The sequence below is a fragment of the Labeo rohita genome, chromosome 10, assembly GCF_022985175.1.
Source record: "Labeo rohita strain BAU-BD-2019 chromosome 10, IGBB_LRoh.1.0, whole genome shotgun sequence".
In the NCBI taxonomy this organism is placed as follows: Eukaryota; Metazoa; Chordata; class Actinopteri; order Cypriniformes; family Cyprinidae; genus Labeo; species Labeo rohita.
This window is the reverse complement of record NC_066878.1, coordinates 25590179-25615269: the sequence shown is the minus strand read 5'-3', so window position 1 is coordinate 25615269 and position 25091 is coordinate 25590179. Positions and strand designations below refer to the sequence as shown.

At 31.7% G+C, this 25091-nt stretch overlaps 1 protein-coding gene across 1 annotated transcript in view; it reads left to right on the top strand.

Annotated features, from left to right (window-relative positions):
• bmpr1bb (bone morphogenetic protein receptor, type IBb) overlaps positions 1-25091 on the top strand; it is a 121259-nt gene that overhangs the window by 30540 nt on the left and 65628 nt on the right. The window lies entirely within an intron of this gene.

Below are 25091 nucleotides of genomic sequence, written 5' to 3'. Positions count from 1 at the left end.
TTATAAAATTGTATGTATATAGTCTTATTACATAAGCAATACAGTTAGTTTTTAGGATCATAAAAAATCTAAAACTTGTGATTTTTATTGTTATAAAATTATATGTATAGTCTTATTACAAACTTTTAAGCAATAAAATTATTTTTTAGAATCATAAAAATTCTAACATTTTTAGAATTTGTTAGAAAATTATACATATATAGTCTTATTGCATGATTTTGAGCGATAAAATTATTTTTAGAATCAAATTCTAAAAGTTGTGTATATTGTTAAAATCATGTGTATCTAGTTTAATTACATAATTTTAATGAATAATTTTTTTTGGAATTTGTGCAAGTTTGTGTATATTGTTATAAAATGATATGTATATAGTCTTATTACATACTTTTAAGCAATACAGTTATTTTTTAGGATCATAAAAATTCTAAAATGCATCATTTTAAACGCTAACATTTTTTTTGAGGTTATAAAAATTCTAAAATTTGTGTATATTGTTATAAAATCGTACGTATATAGTGTTATTGCATAATTGTAGATGACGAAATTTTTGGATCATAAAAATGTAAAAATTTTTATATTATTATAAAATCACGTATATAGTCTTATTACATAATTTTAAACTATAAAATTATTTTTGGGATTATAAAAATTCTAAAATGTGTGTATGTTGTTATAAAATCATACGTATATAGACTTACTGCATAATTTTAGGTGATGAAATAATTTTTTCGGGTCATAAAAATTCAAAAGTGCGTGTGTATTTCTATAGCATTTTTAAAATGGTCTAACTTATATAATATATAGTTTTAATAAGCTGCTGTTGCCATGTTGCTCAAATTGGTATTGAGTGTAGTGAGTTTTCTCTGCTAATGTAATGCAACTCTATTCATGAGCATGTTTTATGTCAGACCGTTTACAGACTGAAGGAATCACAGCGAGTGTCTCCGCTCCAGCAGACCTTCACAGAAGTTGGTCGAAAGCCTCAAATGTGAAAACGACTGGAACTCCAAGAGCTTTCAAAACAAGCGAGCGGATTTAATTACACATACCTGGACAACTTACAGCATGGAAAATCCCTGAGCGCTCGCTGCCCACGCCCGCGTTTGCGTCCGCCCGACCCACCGACCCAGCGACCGACAGCCGCGGCCTGCACAAATCATAATAAGACTAATAACCGCGCCGGTAACGAGTCCAGCGAGCCTCTGTGTGTCAGCGGCAGAATCCTGCAGCGTTTCTCAAAATCCGCTCATCAATCACACTCGTTTACTGCCGCCTCCCGCTCAGGTGCCGCTGTTATTCATGGCACGGACGTTCGCAGAGCAGTAATACTGGTTTGAGGATCCTGACGGCGTCTTCAGGGTGGAGATTCCCTGTCCGGCGCTCAGAAATCAACTTAAATCATGTGTACTGTAAAACTAAACTTTTTAATGTTAAACCATCAGCCTTTTATTTTGGCAGAAAACAGCGGGGGCTGTTTTGTTCTCAGCAGCTGCTTTAGAAGCGCTTTTCGTTACGGGTTTAGTAATGTAGTATTTATTTAATTAAAACTCAGTCCTTGGGATTTAATAATCACAGTTTTACTTTGATTAATCATGCAGCATAACCAGAACCAAACAATCCTGACCTCCGCTGAACCACGTCCTCAACAGAACAGAGACGTGTAGAGCTCACATTCATCACACGCGCTCGGCTCAGACACATCAACATGCAAATCTGTGCGAAAAGTAGGGTGTGACAATAATCAGACTGAACTGAGAAACCGCAATACACGTACCACGAAAAAATAAAATGGAAAAAATTGAATTTGGGAAAAAATAAGACCCTACATTTAGTATAATTCTCTCCTAAATGTTGCTCTTTAAATGCACATATATATTTTTTTATTTCTGGATAACTAGATTCATTTGATTCATTTTGTTTGATTAGTTTATCACCTAAAATTATGTGATAAGACTATATGCGATGATTTTATAATAATATGCACAAATTTTAGAGTTTTTATGATCTTAAAAAAATGTATATGTTTAATATTTAATATTATTTCATATGATTATATACATATGATATATATGTATATTTATATATATATAAATAAATAAATAATTATTTTGTATAATTATACACACACAAATTTTAGAATTTAGTATCCCAGAAAAATTCTATCACTTAAAATTATGTAATAAGACTATATACATATGATTTTATAACAGTCTACACAAATTTTAGAATTTAAGAACCTAAAAAATAATTTTATGGCTTAAAATTATTTAATAAGACTAAATATATATGATTTTATTACAATACACACATTTTTTATTATTTTTGTTATCCTAAAAAATAATTTTAGCACTTAAAATGATGTAATAAGACTAAATATATATGATTTTATAAAAATAATATACACAAATTTTGATTAAAAATATACAAACATATGATTATAAAAATATACACAAATTTTGGATTTTTTATGATCCTAAAAAATAATGTTATTATTATGTAATAAGACTAAATATATGATTTATCACAATATACACACTTTTTTAATTTCTATCATCCTAAAAAATAATTTTAGCACTTAAAATTGTTATAAAACTAAATACATATAAGTTTAAAACAATATTCACAAATTTTGGATTTTTTATGATTCTAAAAAATAATTTTATTGCTTAAAGTGATGTAATAAAATAATACACATTTTAGAATTTGTATAGTCCTTAAAAAATTTTATTGCTTAAAATGATGTAAAAAGACTAAATACATATGATTTTATAGCAATGCACACAAATTTTAGAATTTTTATAGTCCTAAAAAAATTATTGCATAAAATTATGTAGTAAAACTAAATACATATCATTTTATAACAATATAATTTTTTTAATATTTATGATCCTAAAAAATAATTTTAGCACTTAAAATTATGTAATAAGACATACGTATGATTTTATAACAATATTCACACATTTAAAAAATTTTATGTTCACAAAAAATAATTTTATTGCATAAAATTGTTATAAGACTAAATACATATGATTTTAGAATAATACACACACATTTTAGAATTTTTATGATCTTAAAAAAATAATTTTAGCACTTAAAATTGTTAGAGAACTAAATACATCTGATTTTAAAACAATATTCTCAAATTTTAGAATTTTTATGATCACAAAAAATAATTTTAGCACTTAAAATAATGTAATAAGACTAAATACATATGATTTTATAACAATATACACAAGTTTGGGATTTTTTTATGATCCAAAAATAATTTTATTGCTTAAAATTATGTAATAAGACTATATACATATGATTTTATAACAATATACACAAATGTTTTTTTTTTATGATCCTGAAAAATAATTTTAGCACTTATGTAATAAGACTACATACATATGATTTTATAACAATATACACACATTTTAGAGTTTTTATTATCCTAAAAAATAATTTTAGCACTTAAAATTGTTATAAAACTAAATATATATAAGTTTAAAACAATATTCACAAATTTTAGAATTTTTGATCACAAAAAAATAATTTTATCACTTAAAATAATGTAATAAGACTAAATACATTTTGATACAATATGATTTTATAGCTATGCACACAAACTTTAGAATTTTTATAGTCCTAAAGAATCATTTTAGTACTTAAAATGATGTAAAAAGGCTATATACATATGCTTGTATAACAGTATACACATTTTTTAATGTTTTTTTTTTTATCCTAAAAAAGAATTAGCACTTAAAATTATGTAATAAAACTAAATACATATGATTTTGTAACAATATACACAAATTTTGGATTTTTTATGAACCTAAAAAATAACTTTGTTGCTTAAAATTATGTAATAAGACTAAATACATATGATTTTATAACAATACACACACATTTTTGAATTTTTTTTTGAGTAATTTGATCACTTAAAATGATGCAATAAGACCATATACATATGCAAAACATTTTTAAAGTTTATATTGAGATGACCAAAATGTGAATATAGGCTTTTTAACTTTTGGACCAGAAGAAGTGCCTTGAATTGATTTATTATTATTTTTTTTTTTTGTAATAGTTGCATCAAACTGTTTTTAACAAATAGTAGAGTATTGTGAAAATTGTTTAATACCACCTTAAGAACAGCCTTCAACCCCACCCAATGCCAAACCCAACCAAAACCGCAATACCTACCGAACCGTGAGAAACCTGAACCGTTACACCCCTAGTAAAAAGCATCATGGGAGTTAAAAACAGCCTCGGGATCTCCGCAGCGGTGCGAGTTAGCTGACTAGTACCAACATCACAGTCATGGATACTTCAAAAACACAGCTGGTCCACTTCAACTTGTCAGCCGTAGTTTAGTAATGTTAAAAATGCATTTTCCACTGTTAATTTCAGACACGTGCGGGAGGGAAACACACGCTCTCTTTATGACTTTCTGCTCTGGCACCTCCAGTAGCCGCTCTCGCAGACTTTCCAAGCTCGCTTTGTTTTTCCTGTAACTCTCTCCACAGACCGTTTTTCATTTATTTACCATGACACGGTGTTCATTAGGCCCGACGAAGCCTTTATTTAGACGCTTTCCTCCTCGTTCTCTCCGCCTCGCGTGTCAAATCTGCCGCGTAACCCTTCCCGACCCGCTCGTCTTCAATAACGCGGTTCAAAGGCTCTCCAAATCCTCCACGGGTCGGGTGTCGGTCGCTGGATGGGTAAAGGCCAACGGGACGGTCGGTAAAACAAAACATGTGACGGGAAGAGTCTTCAGATGAGCTGAAGACGGCGACTACGATCTGTGACGGACATCAGATACCCGGAGTGAAATTAATCACGCTTTTGGCTCAGACTGTGAGAGAGAGACGCTCAAATGATGCATTAACTAAATCAAACGGCAGATTACTTGAATTACTAGTTAACTAATCAGTCTTAAGAAGTAGTTTACCCAAAAATGAACATTTGTGGGAGATTTACTCATCCTCAGATCATACATAATTAGTTTGCTTCATCAGATTTGGAGAAATGTAGCATTTCATCACTTGCTAAACAGTGGATGTGAATGGGTGCCGTCAGAATGAGAGTCCTACGTGAATTACGTACATTTGTAGCAACTTCCCGTGAGCTCTCGATTGAGGTTTAAAGGCGTCTTGTGGTTTGTGTTTTCACTGCTCATCTCTGTGTTTTTATAGAGGGGCATGATGGTAATTCAGAGCAGCTGCTGCTTTGTAAACACAATTAACCCTGGTAATTGCTGAATGTTGATACTGCGTTTTGTCTCATGTGTGCAGTGGTAGCCTGTGATGCCACAGTGTTTTTTTTGGGTTAAGAAAAGTAGTATAAAATATATTAAAATAGTAATAATAATAATACAAAATAAAGATTGAAGAATAAAATAATTAAAGGAGAAGTCCACTTGCGGAACAACAATTCACATATAATTTACTCGCCCCCTTGTCATCCAAGATGTTCATGTCTTTCTGTCTTTAATCGTGAAGATTATGGTTTTTGAGGAAAACATTTCAGGATTTTTCTTCATATAATGGACTTCATTGGTGCCCTGATTTTGAACTTCCAAAATGTAGTTTAAATGCAGCTTCAAAGGCTCTAAATGATCCCAGCCGAGGAAGAAGGGTCTTATCTAGTGAAATGATCCGTCATTGTTTTTCAGAAAATAAAAAATGTATACTTTTTAAGGACAAAAGCTGGTGTAGCACAGGCTCCTGGATGCGTGTTCACGACGCTATGTACTATTGAATCAGGTCGAAAGGTGACTTAGAACTACAGGCCCAGTGTTTACAAAGCGAACGCGCAAAGACTAAGAAAGTGCAAGTAAGTCAAACACTGTTTACAAACAAAAAGCTACAACGTGTCGGATGATTCTGAAGTTGTAGGAGAAAATAAGATGGAGTTTTTCATCATACTCAACCTTTTTGAGCCGGAGTACACAGACGATGAACTTAGATGTGATTCGTAGTAGTGATTGGAAGTTCAGATCATTTTGGCGACTCGGACCTTTGAGTCTCGTTCAGCAAAATTAACAAATCTTTTTTCGAGTCATTTCGTTCATTTTAGCAAAATATAATTAAAATGTTACGTGTTACTTCCCGAACACATCTACTGCTTACACAAACGCTGATCACACTACAAACAAGACAAAACTATAATGCTATAAGAAAAAGAAAGGATTAATTCATTGTTTAACTGGGTCTTTAGTCTATGATTAGCTCACCTCACCTCTTATCTGACAAGTTTTCAGGTTTGAGTTGTTTGTTCATCACGTGACGCCCCATAAGATGAACGAACCACTCCAAAAACACAAAGACTCGAAACAGGTGAACTAATTCAGTACAGAACCTAACAGGATGTTGCGCATGCGCCACTGAACGACTGAATGACTTGTTCTTCCCGAGTCACATTAAAGATTCGCTCAAAAATGAAAGAATCGTTCAAGAACGACCCATCATTAATTCATAGCATCGTGGACCTGCATCCCAGAGCCTGTGCTACACCAGCTTTTGTGCTTAAAAAGTATTAAAAAAAAAATAATTTTTGGCTAGATAAGACCCTTCTTCCTCTGCTGGGATCGTTTAGAGCCTTTGAAGCTGCATTTAAACTACATTTTGGAAGTTCAAAATCGGGGCACCAATGAAGTCCATTATATGGAGAAAAATCCTGAAATGTTTTCCTCAAAAAACATAATTTCTTTACGATTGAAGACAGAAAGACATGAACATCTTGGATGACAAGGGGGTGAGTAAATGATTTGTAAATTGTTGTACTGGAAGTGGACTTCTCCTTTAAAGAATAAAATAAAATGAAGATTACAGAATAAAATAAAATAATCAAGTACTAAATTTGTTAAAGTGGAATAAATCCTGCCCGTGTGTTTGATGTGAAGGACACTGAAAAAGTTTCATAAACAGCATGATTGTGTTTCATGTAGGAGCTCATGAGATGCAGTTCACACACGATAAGCTCCAACTCTTTTGTGTGTGTGTGTGTGTCTCTGCTTCTTACCGTGGAAACAGCATGACATCATCATCTTGATTGTTGTTTCTTCTCTCTGATTAAACCTGTAGAAGGTGTTTGACTGCCAACAGCCTTCAGCTTCAGTCATTCAGTCAGAAATACGCTCTGCTTCTGCTTTTGGTTGGTTAGTATTGTTGGTGATCATTTAATCCACCAGGGATCATTTCAGTAGCATCGGGACTATTTATTATTTACTTATTTTATTCTAAAATCTTCATTTTATTTTATTCTTTCATCATTTTATTCTTCACTTGTTATTTTGTATTATTATTTATATATGTATAAATGTATTTATGTATTTATACACTATTAGGTTCTAAGAAAAACTATGATGCTTGACAACCTCAAACCTGAACATAAATTATGTTAAATACAAGTAATGCTGTATTTCGTACAAAAGTATGAAGTTTAGTATTGCTGAGTTATTTTATTTTAAAATATGTATATGTATTTACCTTAAAAAAGCTAAACAAGCCAATTTTTATGTTTTTTTTTTTTTTGTATATTTATTTTATGCTTCAATCTTTATTTTGTAATTGTATTATTATTACTATTATTATTATTATTATTATTATTATTATATTAAACTCAAACAAAAAAATACACTAAATACAATTAATGCTGCATTTTATTAAAAAAGTTAAATTATGGTAGATGTTAGTATTGAGTAATATGAGTAGTAATTAATATGAATAAGTAAATTGTGTGTGTTTATTTATTTATTTATTTATTTGTTTGTATATATATAATTTCTTAGCATAAAATTTGTGTATTTTATTGAACTACACTAAGTGCTCAGAAAAACAATGATGCTGTGACCTCAAACTTGAAGACAAAATTACACTAAATATAACTAATGCCGTATTTTATTAAAAACCTTAAATTATGTTAATGTTAGTATTGCTGAGTGTCATTTAATATAAATAAATAAATAAATAAATAAATATTGATTAATTTATTATTAATATTATTCATATGAAATGTGTTTTTTTTTTTTTTTTATTAAAGGTAAACATGCTTAACAGCTACTGAAGAGGTGAATATTGTTTTTTTTTTGTTTTTTTTCATTCATTGATATTAATCACCGTCAATCAATTCACTACATCAAACTCACATTTTCATAAGCAAATTCTGTATTCTGTAAATTCCGCCCAAACTGGTTCAGACAGAGCTGGTTGAACGGTGTTTATGTCTCTCTAAATGTTGTACACAAGGAAGAATCACTAGTGCATGATGGGACAGGTCCAGGTGTCCGGACGCTGTTGTCCTGATACGTGTCGGCCGTTTTTTTCGCTCGGGTTCCTTGTTCTTTGATCCTGATGGATTCTCTTTGGCGTTAGAATAATATTTTGGTCCCGCTGTGATTTGTGAGGTGTGACGGCGCGGTGGAAAATGACCCGTCTGCTTTGAAATCCATCCAGATTGTAATTTTCAATTTAGGAAATTGCTCCGTCATGATTGTTGTTTGAGTGTCGAGCGTTTTATGGGCTCCGTGTCATGAAGTCTCGCTCAAATAATCAGTTTTTATTATATGTGCTGCTGTGTCAATGTCAAAGTAGTTCTGATATATAGTGAAATATATGTAGTTTTTATGGATAAATGTAAATGACCCTGTACCTTCTCTGTGTTTTCGAGGGTTCAGGCGTCTCTGAATAAGATCTGCATGAGCAGGATGCGACCGGAGCCTGAGAAATCAACTCTGTGCTCTCTAATGTCAAATAAACAGAGGAGTGAAGCGTTCCCGTCGCACGTTTGTTTTGATAGCGCGAGTTGGCGGCAGTCTGGAGAAGTGTTGATGTTAGCGGTGCTTGAGAAGGTCAGGTCAGAGATACCTCGACTACCTCATCTAAAATAACCTGCGTTTCAGACGTACGGGACTTTGGGGGTTTGTTTGTTTCCTGTCGACGCTGTATGACGGATTGATGGCTCTGTAGCTACCTGTCGCTCTATAAATAATGTAGTAACATAAATATAATACTCAGAAACGATTTATCCTGTCAGTCGTAACACCTTTTGGCCCTGTGTTGTGCTGCTAGAAATTTACAAATAAAAATATAAAATAAATAAAATCTGTAAGAAAAAGATATGTAGATATATCTAAAAGATACTGTATATGTAAGTGTTTATTATTTAAAATATTAAAATGTAAAAAAAAAAAAAATAATAATATAATACTATTATATATTAATTAATAAAATATGTATATATATATATATATATATATATATATATATATATATAAATTTTTGTTTTTGTAATTAAATCAGATTTATGTGGCATAATAATAAACATCATGATGTTTATTACAAATGGTTTGTCATATATCAATTATATTTGTCATGAAAATAATGTCACAATGCTACATAGGCTTTTTCTTTAAAAATAAAGTAAAATATAAAGGTGGAAAAATGTTTACATTTCACAAATAACTTCACGATACAAAAAAAGATGATTTATATTGTCAAATTTTATATATATATATATATATATATATATATAAACAATCAAATGTATTTTTTCAATCTTGATATATCTCATAAAAATTACTTCACAATGCAAAAAAAGACTTTTAAAAAAGTATATCAATAAGTAAAATAATATAAATAAAATGTGCAATATAATATTCATTTATATTATACTATAACATATAAAATATGTATAACACAAAGTAATGTAATTTTTTAAAGGTGGAAAATGTAAATTTTTTTGAATGAATTCCTTTTAATAAAAATATAAATATCAATAAAATAATATAATATAAATACAACTGTAAATATATAATTTATAATAATAAATCATTTATTTCTATATTAATAATTATTATATTTATATATATTTATAACAAAATAATATCAAATGTATTTTTTAAAGGTGGAAAATGTGTATTTCTCAGACAAATAACTTCACAATGCACAAAAAAAAATATATTTTAAATATAAATATCAATAAGTAAAATCATAGAAATAATGATATTACAACATTTATAATATAGCATTTATTTATATAATATTTATGAAATTAATATCTAAAATATGTAGAACACAATAAAATAAATGTAATTTTTTTTTCTACAGGTAGGTGAAAAATGTTTTATTTTATTATTATTTAAAAAACATAATTTATTTTTTAAAATAAAAGTATCACTAAATGGAATATAAATAAATAATAAATATTACATTTATATAATATTCATATATATATATATATATATATATATATATAAAAACAGAATAAAATTAAATATCAAATGTCAAATATAAAAAAAAAAGATAAATTATCAAAAAAATCAATAATCAAATATTTTAAAGGTAGTAAATAGTAAATATGTCTATTTCTTAAATTCATTTCGCAATGCAAAAAAAACATTTATTTTTTTTAAATAAATATAATTTTCAATATGTAAAATAACATAAATAATTTAATGTTTATTTACATATTCATATATTATATTAATATATAAAATATGTATAACAAAATAACAAATAAATAATTTTTAAAATTTTGAATGAAAAATGTTTATATTTCTCAGACAATAAGATTTCTTCATGTAAAATCTACATATAAATAAATAAAATTGTAAATATAACAATATCATTTTATTTATATAATAACATTAATTATATTAATATATAAAATATATATATAAAACACAGTAAAATATGAAATGTAATGTTTGTTAACTGATTTGTACTGTAGTCGTACCTGTCAGTCGTGGAACACCTCAGGTGTTGTCGTGTCGGCGGTGCTGATAGCGCATGAATAAAGGGGATTTGGTTGTAATCCACACTGATTTCCAGAGAATCAGCCTGTCTCTCTCTCTCTCGGATCGTGTTTCCGCTCACACCTGAGCCGCAGCGCACCTGAGCGCACAAAAGCCTGTTATATCACAGTGCCAAAACAATTACAATGACTTACACCACCGAACACGATAGCGCGCTAATCGCCTCCCGCCGCTCAAGCGTGCCGTGTCGGGTTGCGGGTCAAGAATGCGTCGCAGGAAGCGCAGATCTTGGGATTGTTATATTTTAGGTGCTGGAATGCGGCGTCTCGTCCCGGGCCGTTCTGAGTCCCGCGACGGCACCCGCAGCAGCCGCAGTGATGGGGGCGAGTGGCCCTGTAATCCTCGTAACGTGAGCCGCACAATAACACTCAATAAGTGTGTTTATGTGGCGTTCGTGTGTTTGGGTTCAGCACACGCTCTTAACACTCAATCACGCTCACGCAGGTAAAGCACAGCTGCTCTCAAACATTTGTTCATTCTTAGGAAAGCTATAAAGTACTTATAAAAACACTGGTTTCTTTGTTTTTAGGTTTAGGAAACTTACAAATCAATTTCCACTCTGTGGAGTTCTGGAGCTTGCTGTATATAAGATTCAAAACAAAAAAAGACTATTTTAGGAACATTACGATTTTGGATAATTTATAAATATAATTTGTTATATATAATATATAAACTTATAATTTATTATAGAAAAATAATTTATGCAAAAAAGTCTTATAAATAGACCGTTTTCTTTAATACAAATCATTAATTGGTTATTTATAATAAACAAAAATATATTTATTATATATTTGTGAAATATTTAATTTTTAATATCAATATTTATTTTTTTTTAAAATATTAATTACATATTTTGTGAATGTTTAATTTCTAATATCTACATTTAATATTTATACATATTTATAATTAGAAATATTTGATACATTTGTATTTATTTATAAAAACATAAAATTAAGCAAAATATAAAATCTGTAATAACACAATTCAGTAATATTAAAAATATTTTTTTAAAAATACATTTTTATAGAATTTTATACAGAAATGTATATATGTCTTAGTTATATGTTTCAAAAAAATCTTTTCGTTTTTAAATGTATGTGGTGTTGTTGTTTTTTTTCCAGAAATGTAGTACTTTTTTTTCAGTGTTTTGTTTAAAGCAGCAGTAGGTTTTAAATGTTTTCGCATCAGACTGATATCTATATTTAATACATTTTTTTTTTTATATTAATTAAAAATTTAGTGGATGTTTAATTTTTAATACCTACATTTAATATTTACAAATGTGTAAAATATTTTTAAATATAAATATTTATATTTATAAAAACAAAATTAAGCAAAATATAAAATCTTTATTTTTATTTAGTAAATATAAAAATATATTTTTATAGATTTTTATACGTGTGTGTGTGTGTGTGTGTGTGTATATATATATACACACACACACACACACACACACACACTTGTATAAAAATCTATAAAAATATATTTTTATTTATATATATATATATATATATATTCATATATTCATATTCATATTCATATTTAAATCTTTATTTTGATTTTGCATAAATTTTTTAAGAAATCTAATAATTTTTTTTCAGTGTTTTGTTCAAAGCAGCAGTAGGTTTGAGATGTTTTAGCATCAGGCTGATATCTCTTTATTATTTTAAATATTAATTACATATTTTGTGAATATTTAATTTTTAATATCCACATTTAATATTTATAAATATTTATATTTAAAATGTTTCATACATTTGTATTTACTTATAAAAACATAAAATTAAGCAAAATATAAAATCTGTAATAGCATAATTTAGTAATAATAAAAATATATTTTTAAAAAATATATTTTAATAAATATTTATCGATTTTTATACAGGTATGTATGTATGTATGTATGTATGTATGTCTGTCTTATTTATATATTTAAAAAAAAACATTATTGATTATTGATTTTGCATATGTTTTTTCAGAAATTACATTTTTGTGTTGTTTAAAGCAGCCGTAGGTTTGAGATGTTTTAACATCAGGCTGATATCTATAATATCTAATATTTAATATTTTTTATAAATATTAATTATATTTTGTGAATGTTTAATTTTTTATATCTACAAATTTATGAATATTTATAAAAACGAAATTAAGCAAAATATAAAATCTGTAAGAACAATTTAGTAATATTAAAAATATTAAAATATATATATATATATCAGTGGCGATTTCTTTAAGACTGCAAGGGAAGCTCAGCTTCCCCTATAATGTCACAAAATTAATGGTCAAATTATGTACTATTGTATTAACATTTTATTGACTAAAAATGCGTTAGAAAACGTTCATCTCAAAGACGAGTTCGTTCAGAATCAGTTAGATATAGCAGGTCGGCTGACTTGATTTTCTTCTCATACATTCCCGTAGCGTCACAGTGCATTTCCCCCGTTGAAGCCCAGCGTCCATTGACTTCAATGCGGCTGCTTTGAACGTTTTTTTTCAGTGCTTTGAAACTAGACGGTCATTGGATAAACGCTGCGATTATGTCCCGCCCACGGACGCTCAGCGTCTCTGGGGGTGAATGAGGAGCAAATGAGGAGTGGGCTGGCCTGGACTCCGAGCTTCTGCGTGATGATTGGAGGGTCTGTCGAAAGATTGCATCTCCTTTTGACTGACAGCGATTTTGTACTATAAGGAATCGCTGAAGCTATTCGCGCTCAGTCCCATCGCGGATTTCTCAAGTTCAGTCGAAATAAAAACTGCTGCAACCTATTTCTTTATATTTGCTTGGCGAAATTGCTTGATTTTCATCATACATTTCACACAATTATACACCACATTCCTTGTTTCACTTTTACAGAGTTTAATATTTTTTTTAGATCGTTCATTCATTCATTCATGTTAATATTTAATGTAGTAATCAATATATATATATAGATTACTACATTAAATATTAACATGGAGGATGACTATAAATTAATATAAATATATATATATATATAGTAATCTTGAAAAATTTTAACATAACATAATGAAACCTTATATTTCTATTAAAATACTTTATAAATAAATAAATAAATAAATCTCCATAATAACCTTATTTAAATTGCAAAATATTTATACTATATAGTAGCATCTGACTAAAAGAAAAAATACATCATATTTTGCATAATAAAACTAAAGCTTTTTTTTTTTTTTTTTACGATTGTTTGCATTGTGACTTACTTATGACAATAAGGCACATTCTTGTGAATAAATAAATAGACAATTTTATGATGTAGGCCGAAAATGAGCTTCCCCTATTTGACAGACCAGTAGCCGCCACTGATATATATATATATATATATATATATATATATAGTTTTACAGAATTTTTATACAGACATTTGTATAAATCTTCATATTTATATATTTTAAAAAATCTTTATTTTGATTTTGGATATATGTTTCTTTAGAAATTTTTTTTTCATTGTGTTTGAAGCAGCAGTAGATTTTCGATGTTTTAACGTCAGGTTGATCCTGTAGAGTGTCGTATGCAGGTCCGGCTCATAGTGAAGAGTTTGACGTGCTCTTTTAAGTGCTGTGATGTGTTGTATGTTGGTGTCATCACGTGGGTTTGGCTAAAGTTTTCCTTTTGTTTGAAAGCATCTCTGTGCTATTCATTCAGAGGATCCCGTTACAGGTAAAACGCTGCGATGTCACGACTCTCAGGTGGGCCGTCGAAAGCAGCTTTTAGCACCTGGGCGGCAGTAGGGCTGGGCGATATAGCAAAATATAGAATATTAATTATTATTTTTTTAAAACTATAGTCAACTTAAAAACACAACTACGTTGAAGTACAGTATAGTTTTTAACCTAAAATGCTCAAATGCTTAAGATCTTATTTATGCACAAAGAGCTTGTAACACTACAAAAACAAAGGAAAACATGAAATCATGTCAGATGACACCTTTAAAAAAAAGCGGGTATGAAAATTGAATAATTAAGTGTAAAATAACAGTCTTCACCAGTGTTGGGGAAAGTTACTTTTAAAAGTAATGCATTACAATATTGTGTTACTCCCTAAAAAAGTAACTAATTAGGTTACTTAGTTACTTTTATGGAAAGTAATGTTACATTACTTTTGCATTACTTTAATGTTACTTTTTAAATCTGGGCTGGGCTTGCATGTTTGTTTTTAAATATAAAGTTAAGCAGGGCCGGATTTGATCTCGTTAAAGCTACAAAGGTTGACCAAAGGCTAAACACTTTATTTTTCAATGTATTAATGTACCTTTGATTTCTTTCTAAATTCTTTGCTATAATTGGGGCCCGAGCACTGGAATTGCATTTTTGAGGGCCTAAACATGCTCGAAAACTCATGAAACTTTGAAAATGTTTGTCTGATATGGCTTTCAGAAGTGGGTGTGGCAAAATAGGTGGCTCTATAGCGCCACCTATTCATGTTTAATGAAGTGCCCCTCCCACTACGTTTCACGTACATGTACGAAAATCAGTACACACATGTAACACACCATTACCCACAAAAAAGTCTCTTGGAGCAAAATCTGAAACCCAACAGGAAGTCGGTTATTTTCTTTCTTTTTTTTTTTTTTTTTTTTTTTTTTTTTTTTAGTAAATTTGGTCTTTTTGCCATTTTCAGACATCGTACTTTAACAAACTCCTACAGATTTATTCGGAGCAACACCAAATTTGGTCAGTCTAATCTAAAGCCCTTTGTTAAATTGTTAAATTGTGAAGATCTGTCGGCATCCATAGCCTTGTGGTTAGTGCGACGACATATAGCGCAACTGCGCTCACGGCGACCCGAGTTCGAATCCCGCCTCGAGGTCCTTTGCCGATCCTGCTCCCCTCTCTCATCACAGTACTTTCCTGTCAGCTCTCCACTGTCCTCTCACAATAAAGGTGTAAAAAGCCCATAAACGTAACTTTAAAAGAAAAAAAAATTGTGAAGATCTAGAGTTTTCGTTGGAGGGCGTGTCTGTGGCGGCCTGACAAATTTCGATGTTTCGCCATGAAACAGGAAGTTGCTATATATTAGGCGTACAATGTCCGATCTGCCCCAAACTTTACGTTTGATAACTCCTGACCTGATGACATCTACATGCCCATATTTAGTTATAGTCATGGCGCCACCTGCTGGCAACAGGAAGTGACATGTTTTACGCTGTAACGAACTGAAGGCCAATATTCCAATTCCAATATTATACCGGCAACAGGAAATGACTTGTTTTACACCAACTTAAATGTGCAATGTCCGATCTGCCCCAAACTTCACATGTTAAGTAAGAGTCCTGACCTGAAGACACCTAAAGGCCAATATTCAGTTACAATCATAGCACCACCTCTTGACAGCAGCATAGGTTATGTTTTAAACTAGCTCAAACATACCATGTTCAATCTGCACCAAACTTCATATTCTTGAGAAAAGTGCTGGCCTGAACACATCTACATGCCAATATTCAGTTATAGTCATAGCGCCACCTGCTGGCAACAAGAAGTGACGTGTTACACTGTAACAAACTACTTGTAGAGATTTAATGACATTAACATTATATTTGGTCAGTCTAATCTAAAGGACTTTGTGGTGTTAAATTGTGAAGATCTTGAGTTTTTGTTGAAGGGCGTGTCTGTGACGGCCTGAAAAATTTCTGTGTTTCGCCATGAAAAAAAGTTGTTGTTGTAGTTCGTACAATGTCCGATCTGCCCCAAACTTCACATGTTCAGTAAGAGTCCTGGCCTGAACACATCTAAAGGTTAATATTCAGTTATTATCATAGCGCCACCTGCTGGGAACAGGAAATGTCTTGTTTTACACTTAAACATGCAATGTCTGATCTGCCCAAAACTTCACACATTTGGTAATGGCCTGGCCTGAAGACACATATAGACTTCCGTTATAACCTTAGCGCCACCTGTTGGCAGCAGGATATGTCATGTCTTACACTAACTCAAGCATACCCTAACTTCATATGTTTGATAAAAGTGCTGGCCTGAACGCATCTACATGAAAATATTCAGTTATAGACATAGCGCCACCAGCTGGCAGCAGGACGTTTGGCACATATAAATGACTATATTAAAAGCATACTGTCCACCGTTCGCCAATTTCCTAAAGCCATCGGTAGGCAGTGAGCCCGGGTGCGAGAACGCTTTCATCACTGCTTGCAGCTTGTCTGTATTTGTCCATTCAAGCGCAAGTAGATGTGAAAGAGACTCAATTCTAGGTTCACATGCGCTGTCAGAGACGTGGCTCTTTCTGTGTGCAAGTAACAAATATAAGTCGTTATAGTCGAAGTTCTGCTCTGTTCACAGTAAATGAACCGAGTCGTTCTCAGACGCCAGAACTACACGTGTAAATGCTGCGCTTCACTCATTCATTCATTTTAATTCATTCGTTTAATCACAGCCTGTGCAGTGTGACAATTGTACTAAGCCACATCACAATATAAATTTTATGTTGATAGATCATGCACAGAATGAATGAGGTTTATGGTAATCGTTGTGATCTGCATGTTTCTTTAGTGACACGCGCTGTCTGCAGCGCTGGTTCACAGATATGTGAGGGCTGGAGGGAGGCGAGCGTCAGCGCCGATGTGAAAATAGGTGGAGACAGACGTGTGCGGAGGGCTGACAGTTTGATGGCATTCTCGCTTTGTTCCATGAAATCACAGTTGCGGCAGATGCAGCCAAACTCCCAACAGCTGTGCAGCTCTTCTGCGATCTCAGCTTACACGGCCTGGCGGGCCTCCTACACACACACACAGACACACACACACACATATATAAAGCTCTGCATGTGCTGAGTGTTATATATGTGTGTGTGTGTGTGTGTGTGTGTGTGTGTGTCTGTGTGTGTGTGTGTGACAGAACAATGGCTGTTTTTCTGTTTTCAGTCAGGAAAGGTCGTCTGCCGGCGCTGGATCTCTCGCATTCGTGCTCTTTGCGCTCCAGAGCCGTTTTACTGTTCTGACGGAGAAATTGGATGCGTGCGTGGAAACTTTTTTAAGGCCTTAAACACACGTTCTATTGTTTCATTTGGGCTGTCGCTGGCCTTCGAACCCTAAACATTTTAATTATGCAGTATATGTTCAGAAATGTGTTTTAGTGGCCTCTAGGGGACGCGGCTGAGATCCAGACGCTCCGAGTACGGCTCACGTCTCATAGTTTTACTTAGAGAAAAGAATGAGCATTTACCTAATAGTGTTTACCTAGAGTTTGGAGACTCGTGATGTTATTACATTTAAACCTGATCATTTATATCCCAGTTATAGGGGAAAAAAAACATGCAAAAATTTAAGCTTTGCTCGTTATGGCTTTATTTCTTATGTGGAACACATACGGAGATTATTATTATTTATTTATTTAAAAATCTATACATGTTGGCCTTATTTATTTTTTATTTTTAAAGTGGAAAGATAAATATGCAAATCCAATATATTTATATATTAATTTATTTCTAATTATTAAGTATTATATTTACACTTCGAGTCCAAAGTTTTAGAACAGTAAGATTTTTAATATTTGTTTTCTCTTCTGCTCACCAAGGCTGCATTTATTTAATCTAAAGTACAGCAAAAACAGTAAAATTTATAAATTTTTAAATTTAAAATAATTGGATTCTATTTGAATATATTTTAATTTATTTCTGTGATCAAAGCTAAATTTTCATTATTACTCCAGTCTTCAATGTCACATGATCCAAGAAAGGATAGAAATTAATACTTTTATTTAGCAAGGATGCTTTAAATTGATTAAAAGTGATGATAAAGACATTTATAATGTTACAAAAGATTTCTATTTCAGATAAATGTTCTTCTGAACTTTCTATTCACATGAAACATAAAAATTCTACTCAGCTGTTTTTAACAACAACAACAATAATAATAATAATAATAATAATAATAATAGCAAATGTTTTTGAGCAGCAAATCAGCATATTAGAATGATTTCTGAAGGATCATGTGACTGGAGTAATGATGCTAAAAATTCAACTTTAAAATCACAGGAATAAATTACATTTTAAAATATTCAATTAGAAAACAGTTATTTTAAATAGTAAAAATACTTTAAAATTTACTGTTTTTGCTGTACTTTGGATCAAATAAATGCAGGCTTGGTGAGCAGAAGAGACATCTTTGAAAAACATTAAAACCCTTTGACTTGTAGTGTATATTTATGTAATATATTTATACGTAAATATGCATTTCAGTTTAAATACGCAAATTTAATATGAGATCCATTTTCAGTGAATAACAAAGTTAGTTTCAGTCTGTTCCTCACATGAAGCTTTATATGACTTCATACATCTTGTGCAAATATAATGCACAAGATGTGTGGACTGCTGACACTTTTATGATGCTTTTTTATCATTTTTGGTGGTCAGCAACATCTGCTGTGTAGAAGAGAATATCCTAGAGTTTCCTTTTTTTGTGAGAAAGTAAGTCAAATGTGACCCTGGACCACAAAACCAGCCATAAGGGTAATTTTTTTGAAATGGATATTTATAGATCTTGTGAAAGCTGATATATATAAAAGCTGATATATAGGACAATATCTGGCCAAGATGCAACTATTTGAAAATCTTGAATCTGAATATTGAGAAAATCACTTCTAAAGTCCATATTAAGTTCTTAGCAATGCATATTACTAATAAAAAATTAAGTTTTGAAATATTTACGGTAGAAAATTTACAAAATATATTCATGGAACATGATCTTTACTTAATATCCTAATGATTTTTGGCACAAACCCATGCTACCTAAGACTGGTTTTGTGGTCCAAGATCACAAATGTGTTTACAACAACATGAGGGAGAGCAATGATGTTTTGGTAAACTGTCGCTTTAAGGTCATTATGCACAGTTTGCATGCTAATTTCAATGCACTTAAGTGTGTGTAGTACTGATATTTTTAGTGTAATATCAGTTTACTGATAGTTTTATGGCTGAGCAGGTCTGAGTCACTCTTAAATTTTCCCCATTAGTTCCAGCACACCCGTCCCACCAGACCAGCCCCAAATCCTTTGCAAAATGTGCAACTGTCCATAAGCCACCCATCCCAGCTAATGCCCAAAATGTAAGGTTGACCATGTACACACTGCATTCCTAAAGTCGTATATCGACTGGATCACATCAGAGTTTCATGCAGTGTTGCTGAAAGTGTTCTAACACCAACAACATCTATTTGTGATCATTGTGTTCATGCTGGAGTTATTTATAGTATAATAACTGGAATAAAGGATGAGCGCTGCATAGCGATGCCTTCACGTAATAAACATCACGTTCGCTTAATGATGGATTAATGAAGTGAACGCAGCTGACGGACGAGGATATATTTAGCACCATAACAGTGAAGCCAAGATCTGACAGAGATTATTATTTTTTAGACTGTAACGTAAGACCTTTAAATAATATTATTAGGGGCCAAGCACCGAAGGTGCGATCCGTTAGCGTTCCTTTTCTTCTTCCACTCTGGAAGTCTATGGTAGCCCATAGAACCGCTTGCGGGAAAGTTGTGAAATTTGGCACACTGATAGAGGACAGTCTCAACATTAACCATAGCAAGTTTGGAGTCTCTAACTCAAACTTTCTAGTGCCACCACTTGTCCAAATTTTCACTCGTGTTTATGCTAATAGCTTTTGAACCGTAAGAAGCAAAATTCCTACTTTTTTGAACTTATCCCAATTTTCACTAATATTGGCTCAGATCATCATCAGACCATGCTGGCAAAAAGTTATGGAATTCAAGTTGATTAGTCAAACCGTTTTCGAATAACGTGCGAAAAAATTTGACGAAAAGCATGCAAAAATGGATGTGAGGCTATATCTCTGCAACAGTTTGGTGTATTGAGACCAAACTTGGTGTGTGTTATAACAAGCATGACCTGAGGCTACCTGCAGTGTTTCGGTGCAGCGCTACCTAGTGGTCAGAAGATATGAAAAATGGCTATTTTTGCTTAGAGCTTCTCAATGGTTTCACCAAAAATCACAAAACTGAGTCGAACCACACCCAATTTTCCCATGTCAGTCATTTTGAATTTTGTCAAAAAATGCTATATTTTATGAACACATTGCCATATCTTTACGAAACTTGGTATGTGTCTTCAGCAGCATGCCCTGACAGTATTTAAAAAGTTGTGATCAAAAGTTATAATGAAATAAAAAAAAAAAAAAGTTATAATGAAATTTTAAAAAATGCTAATCATTTTTGTTTAAATTAGCTTATTCTAAAGATTTATGTTGAAAACCTACCTTTTCGAACTCCTCCTAGACTGTTGGGCCGATTTTCACCAGATTTAACTCGGATCATCTTCAGACCATGCTGACAAAAAGTTATGGATTTCGTGTCGATATACGGTAGGACAAGGTTTTCGTTTAGTGCATCAACAAATTTGCTGGGAAGATGCCGCACTGCATCTGAGGCTGCATCTCTGCAAAGCTTTGACATATTTGCACCACACGTTGTATGTGCCATTGTCACCTCACACTGACCACGCCACATCAATTTGGTAACTGATTTTCAGTTTTGTACCTATTTAAACTGTGTAAGTTATTTTTCTATATTAGGCATATAACATGTATTTTTATTAGTTTTGTAAATAAAAGTTTGTTACGTTAATGTCGCTAATTTAAAAGTGAAAGTAAAATGCGCACAACACTTTTACAAGCTACTTAAAACCAAAAGAAAGTGAAGAAAAGAGGGAAAACTTAGACAAACTAAAAACAAACAACTGCTTGATGCTGATTTGCTGCTAATTTGAAAGTGAAAGTAAATTGTGCACTGCGCTTTTATTAAAGGTAGGTGAGAAAAAGAGGGAAAACTGAAACAAACTAAAAACAAGACCTGAATTGCTGGTAACCGAAACGTGAAAGTAAAACACTATATTTGGAGAACATATTGCTGTATTGTTTTTTTTTTTTTTAAATTTTCTTTAGTTGGTCTTTAAAAGGTCTTAAAGTCTTAAATTTGACCTCATAAAACTTGCAGAAACCCTGTAAATGAGCAGCAGGACTGAACGTGTCTGGTGTTGTGTTGGTTTATGGTGGAGTAAGTGAAACAGAGCTGATATCATTAGTGGTTAGTGATTGTCAGGAATCAGAGTTTCCCGCGTGTCGCTCTAATCCCGCTAGATCGCATAATTACATGCGGTTAAGCACGAGCGGCGCGCGTCAAAGCTGCAGCGCATCTGCGATTAGAAATCAACCATCAAAGCTGACCTTAAATAACCAGAGATGTCTGAGGTTTCTGGGATGTCCTTCATTTGCATTAAGTGGAGCGTTTCATCAGATAAGAGCATTGCTTCATCTGTCAGCTGTGATTCTGTGTGCCAGACTGCTAGCATTTGATAATAAGTGAAATGGCTTTTTTAAGAACTCACCTGCAGAAACTTCTTAAACTGAATTGTTGACTTTTTTTAACACGTATGCTAGTGTACGTGTACAGTAAAACGTGTAGCCTCTCTATTTGATATAATGCATGAACAGACGGTCGACACATGTGCTCTAGAAAGCTTCATCTTTGTCCAGCATCTGATGTATTTTTCTCCAGAGGTTATGAGCTATAAAAATACATATGCACTCTTTTAAACTAAAGTTGTGGCTCTCTTATAATAACCTCCCCACACAAGCGCTTTCCGTTGCTGTTGTTTCATCCCAGAACAGCTGCCCGGTCCAGCGCTGCCACCTTGTGGAACAATTGATTATTGCAGGACAAACTCAGTGCACATGTGCGATTTATGTGTACAGCGCGTACTGTTTTGATGACGAAATTTGTCTTAAACACACTGTACACAAACCCTCCTGAAGTATACTTTGGGCTTTACTGTAATAAGTACTTTGGTCGCTAGAGTTATAACAGGCATCATCTTGTCTGTTCTTGTGATGTGTGAGGTTGATCTTTTGAAGTGTGAATCAGTCTGTCACAGAGTCATCTTTGTTTTTTTAAGATTTGCAGTTTTGTTGAAAATTATTCAGTAATCTGTAGTGCTTTCCACTTACTGCATACTCTTTTCTGACTACTATATAAAGACAATAATTTATGAAACAGTATGCGTTATGCATTAATATTTTCAAATTCTGCTAAATATCTCCAGCAGGACATTTTACATTAATCTTTTATTATAAAATATGTAAGAATAGTATATAGTGTATATAGTATGTATGTATGTGTGCATGTATATGTGTGCATGTATATGAAGAAAGAGAGAGAGAGAGAAATAGTTTAAAATAAAATATATCTTTAGGTTATGCATGAAATATTTTACATTTATATAATAAAATATGTAAGAATAGTTTATATATTAAATGTATTGAGTAGTTTATATACACTGCCAGTCAAAGGTTTTTGAACAGATTTTCAATGTTTTTTTTAAAGAAGTCACTTTCATCAAGCCTGCATTTATTTGATCCAAAGTACAACAAAAACAGTACAATTTTGATGTTTTTACTATATTTTAAAATGTAATTTATTCTTGTGATTTCAAAGCCGAATTTTTTGCATCGTTACTCCAGTCACATGATCCTTCAAAAATCATTCTAATATTCTGATTTGTTGCTCAAGAAACATTCTTCTTATGTTGAAAACAGTTGAGTAGAATTTTTTCAGGTTTCTTTGATGAATAGAAAGTTCAGAAGAACTGAAATAGAAATCTTTTGTAACATTGTAAATGTCCTTATCACTTCTGATCAAATTAAAGCATCCTTGCTAAATAGAAATAATAATTTCTATCATTTCTTTCCAATAAATAAATACATACATACATACATACATGCATAAATAAATAAATAAATTATGCTGACTCCAAGCTTTTGAATGGTTTAGTGAATAATGTTAAAAAAATATTTCAGATAAATCTTTCTATTCATCAGAGAACCCTAAAAAGACTGGAGTAATGATGCTGAAAATTCAGCTTTGATCACAGAAATAAATTATATTTTAACACATATTCACATAAAAAGCAGTTACTTTAAATAGTAAAAATATTTCACAATATTACTGCTTTTGCTGTATTTTGGATCAAAAATAAATGCAGGCTTTGTGAGCAGAAGAGACTTCTGACATCAGTTTAAAAACAGCTTCACATTGTAAAGCAAAAGACTCAAGTGCCATTTAGTAAGTGTGTAAGGTGTTTCACTGTGTGCTGGAGTGCATGGAAAATTACACTAGGATGTTACTGTGTATCCCGATCGGGACAAGGTAGGGGTGTGTGTGTGTGTGTGTGTGTGTGTGTGTACTTGTTTTTGCTACATTGTGGGGACCAAATGTCCCCACAACGATAGTAAAACCTGAAATTTTTGATATTGTGGGGACCAGCCTGCAGTCCCCATGGGTACAAAAGCTTATAAATCATACAGAATGAGATTTTTTGAGAAAGTAAAAATGCAGAAAGTTTTAGTTTAAGGGTTAGGTTTAGGGGTAGGGTTAGGGTAAGGGGATAGAAAATACAGTGTGGAGAGTATAAAAACCATTGCACCTATGGAGAGTCCCCACAAGGATAATAAACCACACGTGTGTGTGTGTGTGTGTGTGTGGTTCTTGCGTGCCGCTGACGCTAATGATGAGCATGTGATGAGGAACCTGTGGTGAATGAGAGCTTTCTGTGACGGACGCGGTTACGGATCAGGTGCTCCTAATTTAACCAGCCTGTATTCAGAGAAAAAGGTCACAGGGGTCACGGTGTGTGTGTGTGAGGGTTTAAAGGAATAGTTCAGCTAAAAATAAACATCACTCACTCACTCAAAAACAACTAGATCCCACTGACTCATTATATGTTGTGATTATGCAGAAGAAAGTCTTACAGGTTTGAAACGACACAAAGGAGATAAAATGATATGATTCATTTTTGAGTGAACTATCCCTTTATAAATCAGTGTAATCAATGGGTTAGTCATTTTATGGTTATAAATGCATCATACTTTATGATTTATTATTATTATGTTATTATTTATAATAATATAGGAATATTTTAAATTATTTAGAATTTATATATTAAATTATGCATAGTAACATGTAAGAGCAGTTTATATATTAAATACATTAAATAGTTAATATATTAAATATTTATGCATAACAATAATATATATATATATATATATATATATATATATTTAACAATTTGTCAATTATGCACGTTTTAAATGCTTTTATGCTTTTTTTTTTTTTTTTTTTTTTTTTTTTTTGAGAAAGCAGGTGCTATTTTGTGTTTTTATTTGGAACATGATTGACAGAAAGTAAAGCATCAGATGATTTATGTTAAATGAGTGAATCGGTTTTGACATTATAAAGCAGAGCGGTATGTTTTA